The sequence below is a fragment of the Malaclemys terrapin genome, chromosome 2 (assembly GCF_027887155.1).
Source record: "Malaclemys terrapin pileata isolate rMalTer1 chromosome 2, rMalTer1.hap1, whole genome shotgun sequence".
In the NCBI taxonomy this organism is placed as follows: domain Eukaryota; kingdom Metazoa; phylum Chordata; order Testudines; family Emydidae; genus Malaclemys; species Malaclemys terrapin.
In genome coordinates, this window is record NC_071506.1 from 204,980,876 (window position 1) to 205,003,903 (window position 23,028).

Here is a 23,028-nt window from a genome sequence, read left to right on the forward strand (position 1 = left end):
GGAGGCAATGGGACTTTGGGAGGAGGGCTGTTGGTTACGCAGGGGCTGTAGCGGCCGTCTCTGCTCCTGCTGCCTTTCCTGCATCTCAGCCATATGCTGGAGCATATCAGTTTGATGCTCCAGCAGCCAGAGCATTGATTCTTGCCTTCTGTCTGCAAGCTGACGCCACCTATCATCTTCAGCCCGCCACTTGCTCTGTTCAGCCCGTGATTCAGCCCGCCACCTCTCCTCTCGTTCAAATTGTGCTTTTTTGCACTCTGACATTGACTGTCTCCACGCATTCTGCTGTGCTCTTTCAGCGTGGGAAGACATCTGGAGCTCCGTGAACATATCATCCCAAGTCTGCCATTTTCTCCTTCTAATCTTCACTAGCCTCTGTGAAGGAGAAACATTTGCAGCTGGTGGAGGAGAAGGGAGAGGTGGTTAAAAAAGACACATTTTAGAGAACAATGGGTACACTCTTTCATGTTAAATTTTGCTGTTAAATTTTACAAGGTCGCATTTTTCCTTTTATATTGAGGGCCTGCCGGTTTGGTGTGAGAGATCACTCACGCGGTGCCAGGCAACAGAATTCGGCTTGCAGACAGCCATGTTAAGCCACAGTCTTCTGGCTTTTTTAACCTTCTTAACATGTGGGAATGGTTTCAAACAGTAGCGCCCTCATTTCCCATACCAAGGACCCGTTGGGTTGGCCATTTAAAATGGGTTTGCAATGTAAAAGGAGGGGCTGGGGTTTCCGGGTTAACATGCAGCACAAACCCAACTACCCCCCCCACCCACACACACACCCAATTCTCTGGGATGATCCCTTCACCCCTCCCCCCCCACCGCGTGGCTAACAGCGGGGAACATTTCTGTTCAGCCGAGCAGGAGCGGGTACCTCTGAATGTCCCCTTAATAAAATCACCCCATTTCAACCAGGTGACCGTGAATGATATCACTCTCCTGAGGATAACAAAGAGAGATAAGGAATGGATGTTGTCTGCATGCCAGCAAACACCGGGACCATACGCTGCCATGCTTTGTTATGCAATGATTCCAGACTACGTGCTACTGGCCTGGCGTGGTAAAGTGACATACCATGGTGGAAGGGATAAGGCAGCCCTCCCCAGAAACCTTTTGCAAAGGCTTTGGGAGTACATGAAGGAGAGCTTTCTGGAGATGTCCCTGGAGGATTTTCGCTCCATCCCCATACACGTTAACAGACTTTTCCAGTAGCTGTACTGGCCGCGATTGCCAGGGCAAATTAATCATTAATCATTAAACACGCTTTTAAACCATGTGTAATATTTACAAAGGTACACTCACCAGAGGTCTCCTGTGTGCCCTCAGGGTCTGGGAGCATGCCTTGGGTGAGTTCGGGGGTTACTGGTTCCAGGTCCAGAGTGATAAACATATCCTGGCTGTTGGGGAAACCGGTTTCTCTGCTTCCTTGCTGTGAGCTATCTTCATTGTCTTCTTCTTCTTCATCTTCCGCGTACCCCGAACCCGCTTCCCTGTTGCGTGTTTCTCCATTGACGGAGTCAAAGCACACGGTTGGGGTAGTGGTGGCTGCACCCCCTAGAATGGCATGCAGCTCCACGTAGAAGCAGCATGTTTGCGGCTCTGCCCCAGACCTTCCGTTTGCCTCTCTGGCTTTGTGGTAGGCTTGCCTTAGCTCCTTAATTTTCATGCAGCACTGCTGTGCATCCCTGTTATGGCCTCTGTCCTTCATGGCCTTTGAGACTTTTTCTAATATTTTGCCATTTCGTTTACTGCTACGGAGTTCAGCTAGCACTGATTAGTCTCCCCATATGGCGAGCAGATCCCGTACCTCCTGTTCTGTCCATGCTGGAGCTCTTTTGCGATCCTGGGACTCCATCATGGTTACCTGTGCTGATGAGCTCTGCGTGGTCACCTGTGCTCTCCATGCTGGGCAAACAGGAAATGAAATTCAAACGTTCATGGGGCTTTTCCTGGCTACCTGGTCAGTGCATCTGAGTTGAGAGTGCTGTCCAGAGCGGTCACAATGAAGCACTGTGGGATAGCTCCTGGAGGCCAATAACGTCGAATTCCGTCCACACTACCCGAAATCCGACCCGCAAAGGCCGATTTTAGCGCTAATCCCCTCGTTGGAGGTGGAGTAAAGAAACCAGTTTAAAGGGCCCTTTAAGTCGAAAGAAAGGGCTTTGTCATGTGGACGTGTCTAGGCTTAATTCAATTTAACCCTGCTAAAGTCGACCTAAACTCGTAGTGTAGACCAGGCCTTAATTAAACCCAGCCTGGGGTTTCTCAGACCTCTTTTACCATTTTTAGCCACTTGAGGCAGGTGTCCAGTGCAGATAATAGGCCAAAGAGCCAGCAACCAGAAAATAAGAGACATGTGATTTCTCTGGTGGATCCTAGGTCTATGGAAAAGTGGAGATCTAGAGAGTAGGGACCCTCTTTGGTACCTTCAGTCCCCTTTGGAGGAGGAAAAGGAGAGGATTCAGCAGAGGAAGACGAAACATTTGCATAGGCACTAGGGAGGCTACCCTTAGTATGGGCTATATGATAAATGCCCTGTGAACCCTACACTGAATGCACCTAATGCCTAGCATGGGGAGATGGATAGATAGTGTCCCTCTTCAATGTGAAGTTCTAATAAAGTGGCTTGCCACTTAAAATCCATCCCCATATTTGTCCTTGTTCATTTGCGTGTCCTGATCAATAAACAAGATCCTGCCCAGCTTTTCCAAACAGTGGTAGTGCGGTTCTGCTGTGTGGAGCAAGGGCAGGATGAGGAGGGCGCACACACGGAGACTCTGCTGTACCCTTCACATGTAAGGATTTTAGTGGTTACTCCACTGCAGAATGAAGGTGGGGGGAGAGCTGGGGATAGTGCGGGGTAGGCTAGAAGAGGAATGAGGAAGTAGCCAGCAGTTACTTGAACAGGGCCAATTGCATCCTAATGAAGTGAGAATACAAAAGCTGGGAAAGATGCTGCAGCAGTGGCCATGCTGTGATTCCAGTTCCCCCCAAGCCTGAAGAGATGGTTCCATGACCCTTCGTCCCCAGGGAGAATCCCCGTGCAAAGCCTATTTATTCAGGGGTTGTGCGGTGGTTGAGGATTTGTTTCTGGGGTTGTCTATAAAAGTTGTTGGTTAATAGTCATTTATTTGTGAAAACGGGGCATCGGAAGGGGAGAAATATCACAAATTAAAGGCAAAATGGGTTCCCACAGTACACAACTGACCATGTAGTTGGCTTAGGAACGTTCCATTTTTTGGAGGGAGGAGGTGCAATTCTGTTTGCATGCTTTCACAAAGAATTCCTGAGCAACTAGTTTCCTGAGCGGGGATCTGTTCATTATGAGCACTCCTGATGAAGCCACATTTCTCTACCACAGATTGATTGTAACAAATGTTCAGTGACCAGACATTAAATTTGGATCTTCTGTTAACTAATGGATCACTTAACAAAGTTACTGGTTGGTTTGTGGTTTAAATTGTTGTGGCTAGTTTTTGCAGTGTGACATACCAGAGTACAATCCAGACGAATGAGTAGCTGTGTCACTCCTGCCCTCTAACCTGGGGTGCCCTTAAACACTGCTTTGCTGCTGTTGTCTTGAGTCTGGACTGCTCACTAACAGCCTCCAGCATGTAAGTCACTCCCAGCACACAGCCAGCGAGGCACACCTTGGTCCTTACCAGTCTTGGTTATTCTGTAGGGTGACTGTAACACCCCCCCAATCCCAGATTTCCCCCCAGAAATGAATGTCCTTTACTGCTATGCCCTCTCCGAGACCGTACAAATCTATTGAGTCCTTTATTCCTTTAAGGGACTAATTATGCACACAACTTGTTACCCCAAATGGAGTTACCCAGACACTTCAGCGTGAACTCACTGGATTAGATAAAACAATAAACAAGTTAATTAACTAGAGAGGGATTAAAGAGAGATTTTAAGTGAGTGCAAGTAATGAGGCATAGAAGTCAGACATGGTTACAAGAAAAATAAAGATAAAATGCTTACTGATGCCTAACTTAACAAGCTACGTTAGATTCAAAGCAAAGATTTCTCACCACATGCTTTCAGCAGTCTCACTGACCAGACTCTTTAGGTCAGGACCCCTTCCCTGGAGTCCAAAGGCTGCTTTCTTTGTCTCTTCAGGTGCAGTGAATGCAATGGGCAGGGGCAGAGAGAGGGTGCTTTGGGGTGTTTATCCCTCCTTTTTATGTTTTGACTCCCTCTTGAAAAACATTTCCATCTGAGACCCAAGAGACAAAGAGTCTATGTGGAAGGATAGCTTTTTCCATGTGTTTTGAACTTCTTTTGTTTTCCTTCCCTGTTTGATTACTCTGTATACTGCTTAAATGCAAATTAAGGCAAGCACACATTCCCTCCTTTGTTTAGAACAGACCTGACTTCTGCCTAGGCAGGACTGTGGGGTTTGAAATGTGTTAATAACATCATGCAGGGAATCTTATAACTTCACATGCAATGTTGCTGTACGTACTTTACACTAGGACAGTACTGACCAGCAAATTGAGTTTTCACATGATACCTTATAAGGTATACTTTTACAAAAATTGTTACAATACTGTGTAGGGTGTGTACACGGGTTATATTCTGTCACATATGTTACAATACTGTAAATATTTTGTTTGGTGGAGTAGTGTTGGGAGAAGGAACTTAGTATGATCAAAGGGATAATATTTACACAAGAGAGTACCCCCAATATCACCATATAAGGAGCTTTTGCCTTGTTTAAATACAACTTATTTTGCAACTTATAAGTCAGATCAATTCTTGAGGCTGTTTCTATGTAGTTTTAGTTTTTGAAAAAGTTATAATTGGCAAGATCTGCCAGCATGATGATGATTTTAAAATGTCAGATATAACACACTAGAATTTCTGTAGAAGACAAAAATCACTGTTTACCTATTAACATTGTATAGAGTATTGTTACAAAAATGGTTAAAGATATGTATGAGGATGTTGTTTTTTATCTTGATGTAATAGTAATATATTTCCCTTTGTTACATGTACAATACAGTTTTATATAGGAAATTGATAAAAACCTTTATAAACTTTTCTAGATTGGCAAATTAGCTAAAATTGAATGTCAGTTGTGAAAATCAAGAGATCAATAATTTTTACATAGTAAGTTTGTTTATTGAAAGGGAACTTATTAAAGCTTTCACATGAAATGTATTTTTATATATCTATATAAAAAGGGGTTTCAGTATACCTGCTTCTACTATATAGAGCTTTATATTTCACCATTGAAATTTTAGTAGCTACCTTTCAGATCTGACTTTGGCATTGAAAATAATGTTGTTTTGCTCTGTATGACAACAAAGAACAAGAACTGTTTAAGATAATGTAGGAGAGTAGACGCTGATATAGCGGAAATTGTCTAACAAGAATGCAAGCTAAAAAAACTGAAATAGGTTGATGGCTTGTTGGCTCCAAATCTACTTTGCCAGCAGAATATAAAAAGCTTACTAATACACAACCAGAATGACAGTTTAAACTAATGTATTTATTGAAAGTGTGGCTAAAGTTAGGAAAGACGCAACATACAGTATAGTTTTCAGTCTCATTATACCAATATCTTCCATTAATTCTTTCACGTAGTTTTGTCTAGTCACACTTCTATGCAGCTTAAATGATAAGATGTAAGAAATTTATGACAAAATCGGACTTTTTGGCTGGATGGTTAGATTTATTGAAGCTAATGAAAGTGCCATTGCCTCAGAAGGGCAAATGAGTTTCATGTTGTCTTTCCCCTCTGATGCATACCATAGCTACTTGGGAAGCTTAAGCTCATGTATCAGAGGGGTAGCCATGTTAGTCTGTATCCACAAAAACAATGAGGAGTCTGGTGGCACCTTAAAGACAAACAGATTTATTTGGGCATAAGCTTTCATGGGGAAGCTTATGCCCAAATAAATCTGTTAGTCTTTAAGGTGCCACCAGACTCCTCGTTTTTGTTTTTTTTTTTTTTTTTTTTTTAGGTTCATGTGTTGTTTAAAGAAAGATGTAGCAGTATTGTAACCCATGTAAAACTTGTGCATACACAAAATAAAAATAATCAAGGGCCTGCTTTGATTTTTCCCCCCTCCCTTAGTTATTTATTAAAATGATTTGCATACAGATTTTTTCTTTTTCAATATTAATTCATCATCCTTTATATAGGAACTGTGTAAGCCTCAGGGCCAGCTCCAGGCACCAGATGAGCAAGCTCGTGCTTGCGGCGGCAGATTGTACGAGGCGGCATTTGGCACAATCCTAGGGCGGCACGGCAGCTTTTTCTTTTTTTTTTTTTGTTCCGCTCCGGCTGCCCTGTAGGTGGCAGTGGTGTGGTGGAGAGGAGCGCCCTGCAGCAAGCCCGGCAGGGCAGCCCGCGTCCTTCCCTCCCAGCCGACTGCGGTGCGGAGCCCTTCCGGCAGGCGGCTCAGCGATTGGGGCCGCTGACAGCGCCCCACTGAAGCCCTGGCCGCCCCCTTCTCTCTCTCCCCCCGCTCTCTCCCCTGCTAGCCGGGGCACCAGCGCAGGGAGTCCCCCGGCACCCTGGCTCCGGCCGCACCGCAAGTTTAGTTTTTTTTTTTTTTTTTTTTTTGGCTTGAGGCGGCAAAAAAGCCAGAGCCGTTCCTGGTAAGCCTTGGCTGGCTGGAAAGGTCTAGTTTCACTGAAGCTTCTTAAATATCTTTTGCATTCTCTGCTGTAATGCTCTTTTGTAAGTTCTTGTAGCAGGCTCTTAATCAGTAGTTCTCAAACACTTTTATGTCATCTTCTCTCAGAAGCTCCCAATTCTGTTCCCACACCTTCTAGAGAGTGATTAAATGAAAATGTAATAACTGAACAATGTTTAAGGTGACCAGATGAAAATAACCTCACTCCGTGTGGAGTCTATTGTTGGTTACTTCCACCCATTTTGTATCTGCATTTGTGCAGTTTATTTTCTCATATATGTTATAAAACTCCGTAATTATTCATACCATATATCCTATCAGGCCTGCTATTCTTACAACTTGAATCTCTCCAGCTCAGTTTGTGTTGGTGGAATATTTTTTGTTTTATTTGGCTACTCCTCTATTTTAGTGTCATCATGGCTGAAATTACATCAAAGAGATTCCCTACAGAGAGAGTTGTTAGTAGAGTGGCTTTATTTTCTGTGAAACAATGCACACAGGAATAGGTGTACAGGGGAACACAGGGAGGAATATAAAGGCACTCAACTTGAAGTGATTTCTTTCAAAATTGACATTTGAAAGACATGGTGGGACCACCTTGTCTTTCAAATGTATAGGTTTCATATTTATGCTAGAACCTCCTCAGACTACTGGCATATGTGAGAACCACTGTTCTAAATAACTTAGGCAGATATACTAACTGGTGTGTTTCCAGTGGGAATTTTTGGCACTTTTCCTACGTTGGTTTGGAATTAGTGCAGCTGCAGCAGTGCTATCAATGGGAAAAGTCCTTGTAGAAACTGGGTACCAGTATTATTTAAATCATTTTCCCATTAGTGTCCATGATTCGGGAGGGCGGGGGGAGGGGAGGAAAGGGGACACAACCCAGACAGAGGAGCTTACAAGGGCCTGATTATTATGTACATTAGGCTATTTACATTGCCAAGGTGTACATGAAACTCAGATCCTGTATGCTTTCAAGATGCTATGCTGTGTACTAACTGGGTGGGTGTTCCAGCTAAATGGAATTTGTCAGTATGAAGAAGTTATGAAATAAAATTTATCCTCCAGTTCTAAGTACTCGTCACAGTTTTTCAACTGTCACTAGAAGTGCTGAAGCCAGTTTTCCCTATTGTGCCATTTTTACTTTTGCATTTCTAAACAGGAATTATTAGTCTCAGGATACGTCTACACTACCCGCCAGATCGGCGGGTAGTGCTTGATCTATCAGGGATCGATTTATCGCATCTAGTGTAGACGCAATAAAATCGATCCCTGATCGCTCTGCCATTGACTCCGGAACTCCACCGCGGCGAGAGGCAGAAGCGGAGTCGATGGGGGAGCGGCAGCGGTCGACTCGCCACCGTCCTCACGGCCAGGTAAATCGACCTAAGATACGCTGACTTCAGCTACGCTATTCATGTAGCTGAAGTTGAATATCTTACGTCGACCCCACCCCCCAGTGTAGACCTAGCCTCAGTGTAGGAAGGGCTAGTGCTCTGAAGAGATTTCTGACTACTCTGCTTACTCCACTTGAGAATTAGTCACTTGTATGGCTAGTGAAAGGCCTTGTCTGTGCTGGTGATTTTCAGAAAATTGGCCTAGGTCTGGTGGAAATGCTAATGTAGATGGGGCACAGGCATTTTTACCAGTGTCGTCCCATCCTATTTGTGCTTCCATAAAAAGCAAGTGGGTTTTTTTATTTTTATTTTTTAAACTCATTCTCCTGTCTCCTATTACAAGAGGATTTAGTGTATGGACTGTATGTGTCATAGGTCTTGCAGATAAAATTAAAGTTCTGTTAACCTGTGTTTACAAAGCGTCTTCTGTGTAATTCGTTTCCTATATTGGCAAAATGCCAAGTCAAACACACTGGTAACTACCTGGCTATTGAATCAGTAGAGGCGTATCTATTCATATTCCTCATTCCTAGAACAGCTTTGCTTCAAGTAGCTTTTAACAATATAGGTTTTAAAGGCAGTTTCCGGTTTTCAGCCTTGCTGTGTCCCTGGGCAGTAGAATTCCAGAAGATGACTTTGATTTCTGAACACTGAACTTTGTTGCCTAAGTAGTTTAATAGAACCAACATCTATTTGGCCCTTACCAAATAGATGGGGAGGGCACAAGGAGGACCCTTTACACAGATTTTACAAGCACCAGGTATGATTCCAGTCCCCGTGGTCAAAAGTGCGCAGGGATTGCTCCCTTGATAACTTCTCTGGGGATGCAGAGAAGGAAGGGGAGACTGAAATATGGCTTTACCCCCCACCCCAGGCACTGGCCATCAAAGCAGGAACAGTGCTAAGAAGAACAGAGGGTAGTATCGGATGGGTGCTCTCTGCAATCTGCGTTCCCTCCGCCCCCAGTGTAGAAGTCAAACTATGCCTATGGCAAAGAGGTGAAATGACGATATGACAAAACTATATAAACTGTAGTCCTCTTTTCCTGGAACTATAGTCCATTCACAAGAGTGTCAACAGAAGTAAAATCAGAACCTTTCACCTACAGGATAAGTACCACAGCTCCTGTTACATAGGTTTCAAATATGCAAGAAAACAATCTGTATGTGTATTGGAGGAGTAAGATTAACAGTTGTCTCATTTCATTTGCATACTAAATGTACTACTTTATGCCATTGTTGTCCAAAGAGTAAAGCTTAATATTTTAACTGAAATCCCCTTAGGGTTTTCTCAGGTCAAAGTTGCTTGTCAAAAAGTAGTTAGTGATCTGGATAAATTCTGCCCAAGAGCTGGAGAGTTAATCGCTGTTTTGGCTGCAGAGTCAGTAAGGTCAGACTTTAAAGTGCTCTTAGGAACTGTTATTTCTCATTGATTGCAGGATATGCTGATCTAAAAGTGTGCTGCTTACTAGTAATACTGTGTTTGGGATCAGACAAGGTTGTAGATATATCACTGATGACATTAGCATATCCACACACCAGCAATACACCTATACACTATTTCGTATTCAATTTATTTCCAGCCTTCTACAATACACCCCTAACCTGTTAGTAGGTTTGATCCTACTGGGGAAGGAGTAGGTGGATTCAGATGACTCATTATTGCAGTGGGTGCATTATCTCACCTAGGCATCAGAGAGGTGGTGGTGACATTCTAAAGAGACGGAGAGTGAGGACTAGGGTGCAGGCTGATCAGTTCTGAGGGAGGAATCCTGGTAACAGCTATAGCTGGGGAAATGATTTTTTTTTTCTTTTTTTGTTAACTTTGGCAAGAAAGCCAAACCTAAGTGTAGGCACCTTTTACAAGAGGGGCCTCTGAACTTTATTGGGAGTGTTCCAGTTGGGAAGATACTGTGTGCTGCAATCTAGCCTTGGAGACTACAACTCCCATGATGCCTTGGGGAAAGAGTAAGAGACTTGTTCTTCCAGACAGCACAGGGAGAGCAGGCAGTGGACTCTGTTTTGGGAAGAGGAGTGAGATTGCTGCTGTTGAGCTCTGCTCATACTAGGAGCTGCTGCTAGGAAACCAGAAGCTGCTGCTGAGAGCTTGCAGGGGCTTTGATCGAGCAGGGAGTCTCCTAGGCTATTGGTGGCTTCACTGGAGCCAGGGCAGAGACTATTGCAGTGCCTAGAGGTGACTGAGGTGGGCCTGCCATGAAGGAACTGTGAGTAACCCCACTCTTGTTTGGGAAAGTACTTGCAAGGGAAGGGGCACAGCAGAGAGACTGAGTCTGAGGAGATGCAGAGTGATCTTCCCATTGAACCAGGCCCCCGAGCTGCTGACATTTGGTGGGGCCAGCTCCAGTTATCAGAGGGGTTGTGCGGCTTGTTGCCTTGGCTGGACTGATACACAGAACCAACAGAGTGCTGTCTCCAGCTGCAGATCTTCAAGTGTGCCTATGCAAGCAAGTGTCTAGGAATCTGAAATCCAGAGGAGTGTACACTCTGGGGTGGGGTAACTGGTGGCAGTGTAAATACCAGTTACATAAGTTTCATTTATCACTGTATCCTATATTTGTTATTTGATTTTATTCAACTGCCCCCCATGGATTTAAATTAGTAGTGGCATTTAATTTTAGTCTGTTATATCCTATTTCTTTAAGTTGTTAAGTAAAGGTGTGAAAACTCGAATTTAAGTATCTTGGATGTATATTATTTATAATTGGTATGTTTGAGTTTGACCCATGCCACACACTATTATTATTATTATTTTATTTAATATTAGAATAGGTTTATTCCTGGAGGTTCCCAAGGCACGCCACTGAGTGTGTACAGGAGCCAGCCAGGTGGAGGCACCGCCAATTTTAACTTCCTTTAGGAGTAAAGGGACTGCAGCAGAGGGGTGGATAGAGGATACCCACCTATCCAACATCACCACTGGGATACCCAGGATCTCCTTTAATGTCAACATCATCAGGCGTCCAGGCACACAGGTGAGTGTTGCCTGCTCCCGAGTAACCCAAGGAGGAAAGGGGGGTTATATAAGGAAGAGGGTAGAGTTTTGACTCAACATAGTGTGTGGACTTTTTAAAAAAAGAGAAAAGGGGGGGAAAAAACCATTTGGGAAAGGCATCTTCTCAAAGGGTTGGATCTTGCAAACCCATAGTCCTTATGCATAAAGTTGCAGTGAAGCCTAACAAACAGTAATAGTTCCCGCCTTTTTCGAACACTTGGAGATTTTAGGATGGAACATGTACAGTGGTATCATTTTATTATTCAGGCTTTTAGTCTAAATGCTGATGCTAAATGGAGAAGTGAATTAGTAAATAGTAAAATAGCACTAACTTTTTTCGTTGGGAATGAAGTAATATCACCTTTCTTTGAATGTACACTTTAATTCTATGGACTGGACTGGTACCTAGGCTAGCTGCACACAACTATGCAGGGGAGTAAGATACTGTTACACCCTGCATGGCTCTGTAAATATTCCCCTCAATACAGCTCCAGGCACAGGAGGGAGTATGTGCATGGAACTACTACCTCCCACCCCCACTTCAAGCAGATGGTGAAGAGAAAGTGGAGAGGGGCTGGGAGGGAGTGGAGACTTGGCTGCACTCCTCCAGTTTTGTAGCCAGCAGAGCTAAGGGGGGGTAGGTTACACCTGTTAAAGGAATGTAGTAAATTAGTCCCCATCCCAGATGGACCCCTCCCTTACCCTGAACAAGGGGGAACAGGGCTGGAAATGTGACTCTCTGATGATGATTCTTCCCAGGGATCTCCTGGAGAAGCACAGCTGTAAGCCATCTCTTAGACAGGGTTGCTTAAAGGCTCAGTCTAGTCCTCCGTGGTGGTGGTGATTGATGTCCATTACACTGCAAATAAAATGAAATTGGACACCTTTAGAGGTAAATGTTTCAAAAGATGCATTGGAAGGGTAAAACTGGCAATTGTACATCTAAGTGGCACATATGATCATTTTACCTTTCTCAAGAGGTTGGGACAAGAGCAAATGAACTATTTGCTCCTCAAGGATCTTCTGTTGGATGTCTTTGGGTGGGTAATGTGGACTGGTGATTGTGTCTTGAGTGCAGCAGTAATTTTCAGCATAATTAAATGCCTAATGGTCTGTCTGTACTTAATTGATGTATGGTATTTGCATATGTAAGTCACCATGATAATTATATTTAAAAGTAGTTTGAGCCAAATTCTGCACCCATTGAAGCCAGTGGGAGGTTTGCCATTCATTTTAATGGTGCTGGAGCAGGACCTTTCTTTGTAATGTTCTGTTTCCTACAGATCATATGAGCAAAAACTAGAGTATGCTTTCAAATAATTTTAAAAGTGGTTTCCTGATTTGTTTAATTTATTTTGCACTAATGTTTACAAAGTTGCTGAGATTGGGGTCTAAAATATAAAATACTTTACTGTATCTACTAAAAACAAATACTTACCTTTCAAATAAGAGCAAGCTATTCGTCTGAATATGTCTACACTACGAAATTAGGTTGATTTTATGGAAGTCGATTGTGTATGTTCCCACTAAGCCCATTAAGTCAGCAGAGTGCGTCCTCAGTACCATGGCTAGCATTGACTCACGGAGTGGTGCACTGTGGCAGCTATCCCACAGTTCCCGTGGTCTCTGCTGTCCATTGGAATTCTGGGTTAAGCTCCCAATGCCTGATGGGGCAAAAACATTGTCACGGGGATTTTGGGGTACATGTAGTCCGTCTCCCCTCCCTCCCACAATCATTTCATGCCTTTTTTCCTGGGTTATCCGTGCAGACTCCATAGCACGGCAAGCCTGGAGCCCACTCAGCTCACTGCTGCTGTTGTGAGCATTGTAAACACCTTGCGCATTATACTGCAGTATGTGCACAACCTGGCTAAGAGATGGCAGCATGAGGATGATTGTGAGGAGGACATGGATACAGACGTTCCTGAAAGCACGGGATGTGGCAATTGGGACATCATGGCAGCAGTGGGGCAGGTTGATACAGTGGAATGCCGATTCTGGGCCTGGAAAACAAGCACAGACTGATGGGACCGCATAGTGTTGCAGGTATGGGATGATTCCTAATGGCTGCGAAACTTTCGCATGTGTAAGGCCACTTTCCTGGAATTCTGTGAGTTGCTTTCCCCTGCCTTGAAGTGCAGGAATACCAAGATGAGAGCTGCCCTGACAGTTGAGAAGCGAGTGGCGATAGCCCTGTGAAAGCTTGCAACGCCTGACTGCTACCGGTTAGTCGGGAATCAATTTGGAGTGGGCAAATCTACTGTGGGGGCTGCTGTGATCCAAGTAGACAAGGCAATCACTAACCTTCTGCTAGTAAAGGTAGTGACTCTGGGAAATGTGCAAATCATAGTGGATGGCTTTGCTGCAATGGGGTTCCCTAACTGTGGTGGGGCGATAGATGGCACGCATATCCCTATCTTGGCACCAGACCGCCTTGCCAACCAGTACGTAAACCGCAAGGGGTACTTCTCAATGGTGCTGCAAGCACTGGTGGAACACAAGGGACGTTTCACCAACATCAATGTGGGATGGCCGGGAAAGGTGCGTGACGCTTGCATCTTTATGAACTCCGGGCTGTTTGAACAGTTGCAAGAAGGGACTTACTTCCCAGACCAGAAAATTACTGTTGGGGATGTTGAAATGCCAATAGTTATCCTTTGAAACCCAGTCTACCCTTTGCTCCCATGGCTTATGAAGCCATATACAGGTAGCCTGGACAGTTGTAAGGAGCAGTTCAACTATAGGCTGAGCAAGTGCAGAACGGTGGTATAATGTGCCATTGGACGTTTTAAAGCTCGCTGGTGCTGTTTGCTGACTAGGTTAGACCTCAGTGCAATCAATATTCCCATTATTTGCAGCTTGCTGTGTGCTCCATAATATCTGTAAGAGTAAGGGGGAGAAAAAAAAGGTAGCCCAGGTAGGGTGGGGAGGAGGAAAGGACAAGGCCACTTTGCTTATTGTAGCCACACTACAAATCAAAACTGTTTGAATGACAGCCTTCTATTGCTTGGGCCCTCCTCTGGAGTGGAGTGGCTGGGTGACCGGAGCCTCCCCCCCGCCCACATTCTTGGGCGTCTGGGTGAAGAGGATATGGAACTTGGGGAGGAGGGCAGGTGGTTATACAGCGGATGCAGTGGCGATCTGTGCTGTTGTTGGCTTTCCTGCAGCTCCACCTGAGCTGGTCCATTTGCTCCCCCATTAGCCTCCGCATCGCTTCCTGCTTCTTCTCATCATGTTTACTTAATGCTTCCCTGGACTCTGTCACTGTATGCATTCAGCTGTGCCCTGTCAGTGTGGGAGGACTGCATGAGCTCGGAAAACATGTCATTGCGAGTGCGTTTTTTTCACCTTCTAATCTGCAATAACCTCAGGGATGGAGATGATAGGGGGAGCATAGAAACATTTGCACCTGCGGGAGGATAAAAAGGGAGAGTAAAATTTAAGAAGATACATTTCTGAGAACAAAAGGGAGACTTTCTCACAGTGAATCAAGCAATTCACAGCAGACAGCACATGTGCTTTAAGTACAAGGTCGCATTTTGCTTTTATATTGGTCACACATGGCTGGGCAACAGAATTCGGTTTCCAGGCAACTATGGTAAGCCCAAAGGTACGCGTGGTTGGGTTCTAATGCCTTCATAACATGTGGGAATGGTTTCAAACTACAGCGTCCTCCTTTCCCATAGCAAGCAATGCCGGTTAGGTTTGCCATTTAAAAGGAGGGGCTGCGGTTTTCGGGTGTATGTGCAGCGCACACCTCCCCCCACCCCACCGCACGCCTATTCTCAGGGATAATCCCTTTTAGCCAAGCGCAAACAGCCCAGCATGACCAGGATCCTTTTACTGTTCCCTTACAAAAATTCTTCTATTTCAACCAGGTGACCATGAATGATATCACTCTCCTGAGGCTAACCCAGAAAGATATAGACAAAATGTTGTTTGAATGCGACCAAAACCCAGGACCATTCGCTGCCATGCTTTGTGCTGCAATGATTCCAGACTACTTGCTACTGGCTTGGCGTGGTAAAGTGTCCTACTGTGGAAGATGAAATAAGGCACCCCTCCCCAGAAACCTTCTGCAAAGGCTTTCAGAGTACCTCCAGGAGAACTTCATGGAGATGTCCCTCCATCCCCAGACACGTTAACAGACTTTTCCAGTAGCTGTACTGGCCACGAATGCATCCCAAGTCTTCAGGGCAAATCAAACATTAAATGTGCACTCACCAGAGTTGCCTTCTCCTCCTTCAGTGTCTGGGATCCTGCCTTGGGAGGGTATTGGCTCCAGGGTGATGAAAAGACTGGCTGCCAGAGAGAACGGATTCACTGCTTGCCTGCTGTGCATTCTCCTCCCCCTCTTCCTCATCCACAAAATCCTCCCCCCCTTGCAGGTGTCCACGGACAGAGGTGGGGTAGTGGTAGGGTCCCCCCCTAAAATACCATGCAGTTGATCATAGAAGCGGCATGTATGGGGCTCTGACCCGGAGCGACCGTTTGCCTCCTGTGTCTTTTGGTAGGCTTGCTTGAGCTCCTTAACTTTCACGCAGCACAGTTGTATGTCCCTGTTATAGCCTCTGTCCCTCATGCCCTGTGCAATTTTGGCATATATATTAGCATTTCTTCTTTTTTATCAGAGTCTGCCTGCACAGATTCTTCTCCCCATACAGCAGTCAGGTCCAGTGGCTCCCGTTCGGTCTATGCTGGAGCTCATTTGCGATTCTGGGGGGACTGCATGGTCACCTGTGCTACTGAGTTTGCCATGCTGACCAAACAGGAAGTGAAATTCAGAATTTCCTGGGGCTTTTCCTGTGTACCTGGCTAGTGCATCGGAGTTGAAAATGCTGTCCAGAGCGGTCACATTGGAGCACTCTGGGATAGCTCCCGGAGGCCAATAACTTCGTATTGCATCTGCACTACCCCAGATTCGACCCAGCAAGGTCGATTTTTGCGCTACTCCCCTCGCTGGAGAGGAGTACAGAAGTCGATTTTAAAAGCCCTTTAGGTCGATAGAACTGGGTTGGTTGTGTAGACGCATTCATTATAAAATTGACCTAACCCCGTAGTGTAGACCAGGGCTTAGAGAGAGCTCAGTAGTCCAAATTAAAAAAAAAAAAAAAAAAAAAGCTGCCACATTTCTCTATTTAAACCCCAATGATCTCTTTTGGGTTTTTATGGTGTTCACCAGGGGGAGTGGGAAGGGATGGGGGGAATAAAAGTGTTAAAACGGCTTCTCAAGAGTATATGAGAGGAAGGATTTTAACTGTTTCTGAGTTACAGGTTTGATAACCTATCATTTATATGGAGAAGACTACACTGCCATGTTTCTGTAGCAAATTCCAGTTCTAAATAGAGGACTTTAATTTGCAAAGCTGTCAGTCCTGAATATTGGGCTAAGCACCTTAATAATATTATTTCAGGACATTCCTTTTGCTTTCCAATGTAAATCTGCTTTCTAAATTAGAACTGTAGAAGAGCTTTATATTAATAAAGATAACTACAAAAAGAAAAATACAGTAAAAGTTGTTTTATCCAGCATGTTGGGGGGTGGAGGGGAGCTGGTAAGTGAAAAATGCTGGTTAACTAAGAGGAAGGGGGTTTGGGCATGGGCAGGACTGCAGGGCTGGGGCATGGGTTCTGGGAGGGAGTGTGGGTGCGGGAGGGGGCTCGGGGCAGTGGATTGGGGCATGGGAGGAGGTACGGGTGGCGGATCCGGGGGCCACTCACCTCAGGCGGCTCCCCGCCAGCGGTGACCTGTCCCGGGCTCCGTCTACTCCTAGGCAGAGGTGCGGCAGGCGGCTCTGCGCGCTGCCTCTGCTCACAAGCGCCACCCCCACAGCTCCCACTGGCTGCGGTTCCCAGCTTGAAAAACGTATCTTTCACCAACAGAAGTTGGTTCAATAAAATCTATTCCCCATTCACCTTGTCTCTCTGAGGGTATGTCTACACTGCATCTGAAAACCTGGGGCTGGCCCATCCCACCAGGCTCAGGACTGCAGGGTCTGGATTAAAGGGCTGTTTAATTGTGGTGTAGGCATTCGGGCTTGGGTTTCAGGCTAAAGGAGTAATGGGGTATTGCTATCTGTAATGAGGTATCATGAGGATAAATATATGTGGCACTTAGGGTATTTAGGTACTTATAGATTCAGAGGTGTGTCTAGAAGGATTTTCAAAAACTGCAAAGCAGGTTAATTAATTAAAGTTAAGTGTTTAACTGGATTGCCAGCCCTCCAGGATTGTACTGGAGTCTTCAGGAATTAAAGATTGATCTTTAATTAAAGATTGTCATGTGATGAAATGTCCAGGAATATGTCCAATCACAATTGCTAACCCTACAGTTTAGATACCTTTCAAAATCCCACTAGGTGCCTGTCTGCATCTTTAGGTGCCTAACTGTCATTGAAAAACAGGCCCTTGCTTTCTAGTAATGGGAGTCATATATGTACTTAAGATTTTTATACACTTAATATTGCTCACTGCTGTCTGTTATGTAAATTAACAATAATTGTTTAGCTTAAAGGTGTGAGCATATGTAGAGATAATGAACAGATGTAAAATCAATACACCTTTACCCCGATATAACACGAATTCGGATACAATGTGGTAAAGCAGTGCTCCGGGGGGGAACGCTGCACACTCTGGTGGATCAAAGCAAGTTCAATATAACACGGTTTCACCTATAATGCGGTAAGATTTTTTTGGCTCCCAAGGACAGCGTTATATCGAGGTAGAGGTGTATTTAATCTTCGATATCTTCTGTATGGAGGGCCTGATCTTGCTAACTTGATTCATAGGACTAATCCTCATTTACATGCATAGTTCTCCAAATGGGACTACTCATATGAGTAAGGAATACTCCTTTGAGTTACGCTTTGTAGCATCCAAGTCTGCAGAATTTGGGCATGGTGACAGGCGTTATTGCAGATATTTTGAATATAGAGTGCCGTTTAGTAAGAAAATATTTTACATTATCAAAACCAATAAATAATCAAGGGTGCCAGCCATAAACATTCTGGCAAAAAACCTTATTCAATATTAATTTATCCAAATCTCTTTACTAGAAACCTATCTAGTACAAGTAAGAAAAGCCTTTTATTTTTAGTCATTAAAAAGTTTACAAACCATCAGAGAGACAAGGTCAGTGAGGTCCTATCTTTTTACAAACCTTACGATTATACTTACGATTTACATCAGCTGAGGCTTTGTCTCTATAATATTTGAAGCAGAATGGGGGGTGCTACTGAGTTACAATGCCATTAAAAATTGTATTATAGACTAAACCTAACTATGTTTCTATAGCAAGATTTCACCCCCAGGCTGGCAAAGGCTTTGGCTTGGTTGGAGGGACATGCTTGTAACTAGTTTAGTGGACCATCATGTCTAGATCCTCTGACTTAGTTGCCATGTAGGCAGGGTCAGAATCTAACTTGTAAGTAATGTCATCTCTGTTCATGTGTTTTGTTTATTACTGTTTGTATTACTTCCACAAATTTAAATAAAGCATGCAAACAAATGTCACATGAGAATAATAGTCAAATGTAGTAGAGTGCTAACAATGTGCAATAAGATATGCTGTTGCTGTAAGGAAATACTAAATTGTAAATGATACGTGTCAAGGCTCTCAGTGTTGGTAGCACAGTGTTGTATTTTAAAATTTGTTTTTGGCGCTAGAAGGGAATTATCATACTTTCTCAGTTTCTATAGCAACATGATAAATGTTGTTTTAGAACTGTGCTTGGTTGTCTTGATCCGTTTGTGGGTTTGACTGGAGTGATATGACACCATATCCTAAATGTGCTCATTTTTGACTCTTGAAAAATTAGGGTTACTATTCAACCTTTTGAAGTTTGTTGGTTTCAAAGCAACCTTGGCAATTAAAGGAGGCTTTTTCTACAGGCAACGTTTATAATGATGTATTTGTATAATAGATGATGATGTGTCAAAAAAGGGAGCCATTATGTTTAGCTGTTGCCTTCCTTATATAGAAGGCATTAAACAAAACAACATCCCTCAGAAATATTCCAAGGGAAATTAATGTAATTTTTTATTTAAGTGATATTGATGTGAAGCAGAACTCACTGATGTCAGTTGTTTTAATTAAGAGAGTAAATCAGGGTAAGTGTCTAGTTTTTGTATTTTTTAAAATTATATCTAATTTTAGCAACTTGGGGGACCCTCAGACCTTGGTGAGGCTGGCTTCAAATCATCAGCAGGGGCAGGGCCAACAGCAGCACTAAGATGCAGCACCGGAAGATGGGGAAGTGGAGGAGGGCGGCAGGAGTGATCAGCTGGCGTGTTCTGTTGAGGCCAGTGCTGCGCTCACCACTGCTATCTGTTTATATTTTGTTTAAAACGTATTCCTGAATCCCTTCGAAACCAGGAACTAGAGTAATAAATAGTGGAAGGAAATAATGTTTTATCATTAACAAATAGTTAATTTTTGCACAGTCATCACCAAATCCGACTGCGACTTGCTTTGCACAGAAGTAAGTGATTCCACAAAGTGCAAGGCAGAGGAGAGTCCCGTCTTTAGTGTTTAAATTAGGAAGGGTAAAATATGAAGTGCTGTGCTGGCAACAGAGAAAGTCATAGGGAGTAAAAGAGGACTTCTTAATGGGGGAGGTGCAGGCTGAGAGCAGCCTAAGGTATCCAAGGGGTAGACATTTCTTAACTCTGGAAACTCCTCCTTGTCCTAGGTAAAGCAATAGAGCATTTACATAGCTTGCAAAGGACTGGTCTTTAGCAGCGCCTAAATTACTCGGGAGAGTACAAGTCTCTAGATGGGGAAAGGCTAGGCTGAGAACACCCATACATGTACAGCTTCACGGGTTAATTTTAAGACTTTCTGCTTCTTAGGAGCAGTTTCAGATGCAGGAAACCAGAATGAGTAATGTTTTTGAAATGAACTGGTCTAGTGTTATAGTATACAATTTGCAGTTACTGTGCATTTGTCTGTGTAGCTAAGATCAGAATAAACTCTTGATTGGTAAGGGGGCTACCTAGCCCCACTATAATGATTACCTGAGCTGAAAGAGTAAGCAGCCAATTAAATTACAGCTTTCATCCAATCCATTTTTATAGATTATTGCTTAACTTGCAGCATAATAAGTTGTCTGCCCCACTCCTTCAGCAATAATTTAGTTCTCTCATTGAGAGTGAACTATCCCAAAAGTATCTTTCCTATTATTCCATAAATAACTTGCATTATTTTGAGGTAGAAATGTAGCTAACTGATACTGGTGAGTGGAGGAGGAGGAACTATCCAAAGACCTGCTGAAAGAATAGTCAGGTAGTAGGAAAACCATGAGAGGACAGTATTATGAAAGCCACAAAAAGACAAGATGAAGGAGAGGGGGAGGGATAGCTCAGTGGTTTGAGCATTGGTCTGCTAAATCCAGGGTTGTGAGTTCTATCCTTGAGGGGGCCGCTTAGGGATCTGGGGCAAAAATCAGTACTTGGTCCTGCTAGTGGGGCAGGACTCAATGACCTTTCAAGGTCCTTTCCAGTTCTAGGAGATTAGGTAAGGGTAGCTGCAGAAAGGTTGAGGAAGATGAGATATGGGTGATGGGATATGGCAAGGAAGAGAATCTGGCAAGAGCACTTGCAATAGATTGGAGAGGGTAGAAGCCAGAATGAAGTGGATCTAGGATAAAGTTAGAGGGTTTGCCAACCAACTCCCTAAATTGTGCCCGCAAAATTTGCCTATGTACCTATTGCGTGCATATAACAGGTAACTGCAAACACTAATTTCCCTTTTATGATTGCCACTTGAGAAACTTTGGCTTAATATGTGCTCACAAATGTCTTGATACATGGACTTAAGTGCATGCTTAAATTAGTCCATAGTCAGGATACCAATGAAGCAAAACTTTAAGCATGCATTTAAGACCCGGAGACTGATCAGGGATCCTTTCCTGAATTGTGTCCAAGGTTTGCTTTGACTTAAAGAAACCTGTGGGACGAGCTCTTCACATATCTTGTAAAACAAGTTAGTCTATGTCCTATGTGCAGTTACTGTACACTTGTCTCTGCATCTGAGATTAGAAGAGGTTACTAAATGTTTCTCTGAACTGAACAATAGGCTGGGTTGTTATGTGATAAAATGACTTTAATAAATCACGTAGCAGCCTGCCCTTTCATGGTTGAAATGAATTATACTAAATCAATAGGATATTCAAATGTGTCTTTTTATTACTCTAATCCCTAGACTCTTATGGTTGTTACAATATGTAGAAGCAGCATGACTCAAACGTATTTTTGCTGTGATACTAATTAAAAATTAGAATGCAGAAAATATTTTAATCTGATCCATTGACCAGTGTTCAGGCTCCGTGATAAAAAAATATGGAAAATTCTCTCCATCTCTCCTTGATAATGAACAATTAATTCTGGGTGGAGCTGTATATTAGTGAAGATCTCAAATACAGTGGGGCTGGTCCTTCATGGAGGTCCACTGGGTTTATGCTGGTGTGATTCACTGGAGTTACACTAGTATAGAATTGTTGTAAACCTATGGATAATCAGGCTCAGTGTTTTTTGGGTTAGTTCAATCAGAAGTCTGTGATAAATGTTGGAGAATAGCAATTGCTAAGGGAGTTGGCTCTCTCAATATGTTCTCCTAGACAGGGAAGACTGGAAGATTGTTCATCCTTTTTTTAAAAAAAAAGCAACTGGGAGATCAGAGCATACTTAAGGGTTGCCAGCTACATGTATTCCCTACTAGAGGCTTACACGAATCCGAATAAATATATGAGACATTTTTATTTGGCTTTCATCATATATTAAGGGCAAGGGGACCATTTCATAGGACCTCTCTGTGCATTCAAGCCTTCTGATGATGAAACTGGATGAAAATCAGGAAAAGTTAGCATTTGCTACCTTCTGCCTTTACATTGTGTCCCTGGAACCAGAGAGGTTATCACAAATCCCCATAATTGTATCTGAGAAGATGATTAAAGACTCCTTGAATCAGGAACCATTTAGATATTGAAGCCTTCACAGAGGTAGCCTGTATTATTCCAGAGAAACAACCCAGACAAGTTCTGCTGTTTGGGACTTTATAGATGGCATTACAGAGGAAAAGAGAGACCTCTTAATTGCTCTGAGCCATTACTTAAGAATAGGAAAAGCTTAATATGATGCCATGTGATAGATATGGCAATTTCCTGTGATATCTTTGGGAGATCTTACTAGTTTATGTATCACCGTGGGCTGGGGAATTGTATATAATTCCATGGGGGTAGAGGGACCACAGCCCTTCAGGAACTAAGAACAATGAGAAGTGATTAGGCAGATTCATTCAGGTTATAGCATCTCCCGAGAAGGATCACCACCTGGAGAAGCTCACATATACTGGTTCAGCTTGGATTCACTAGAGACCGGCGGACAAAGAAAGGACTTTTGCATAAGTAGCTGAGTTTAAACTGACTTGGGGCCTTTGTTTTGATCCACCAAATGGACAGGACCTTTTGTCCAAGAGGAGAGCCCCAGTCCTTAGGGAAGGATTGGAAGGACTGACCTCAACCAGAGCCCTTGTTGCGATGGGGTGGGGTAATCTCTGGTAAAGTTATTAGCATGCATGTAGTTTCTTTTATTGTTTTAATGTTTTTTTTCCCTGTAATGCTTTTACCTTAAGAATAAATGTACTTGCTTAGAAAGAGCTGGGTGGTAACTTATAACTGTGGGCAATTATGCCGTTTATAGCCTTAAAGGAGAAATCAGTGCAAGCTGCTGAGTCAGTCTGAGTTACTGGGGAAACTCAGTGTAGGCCGGGAACTGTGCAGCCTGGTCAGGAGGGAGAGAGATGTGGCTCTCTACCTGAGAGAGGTGATGGCTTGGGAGCCTGAGAATAGATTCCCATGCTGGACCAAGGAGAGCAAATACAGGTGCAGTTGCCCTTAACATTGACATCAGTCTCCTCCTGTCCTGCTGTGCATTGGCACCTGAGCACTTCATTTTGAGTG

At 43.7% G+C, this 23,028-nt stretch overlaps 1 protein-coding gene across 5 annotated transcripts in view; it reads left to right on the forward strand.

The window, feature by feature from the left end:
* Positions 1-23,028, forward strand: part of MYRIP (myosin VIIA and Rab interacting protein) — a 350,794-nt gene that overhangs the window by 21,686 nt on the left and 306,080 nt on the right. The gene's annotated exons all lie outside the window — the stretch shown is intronic.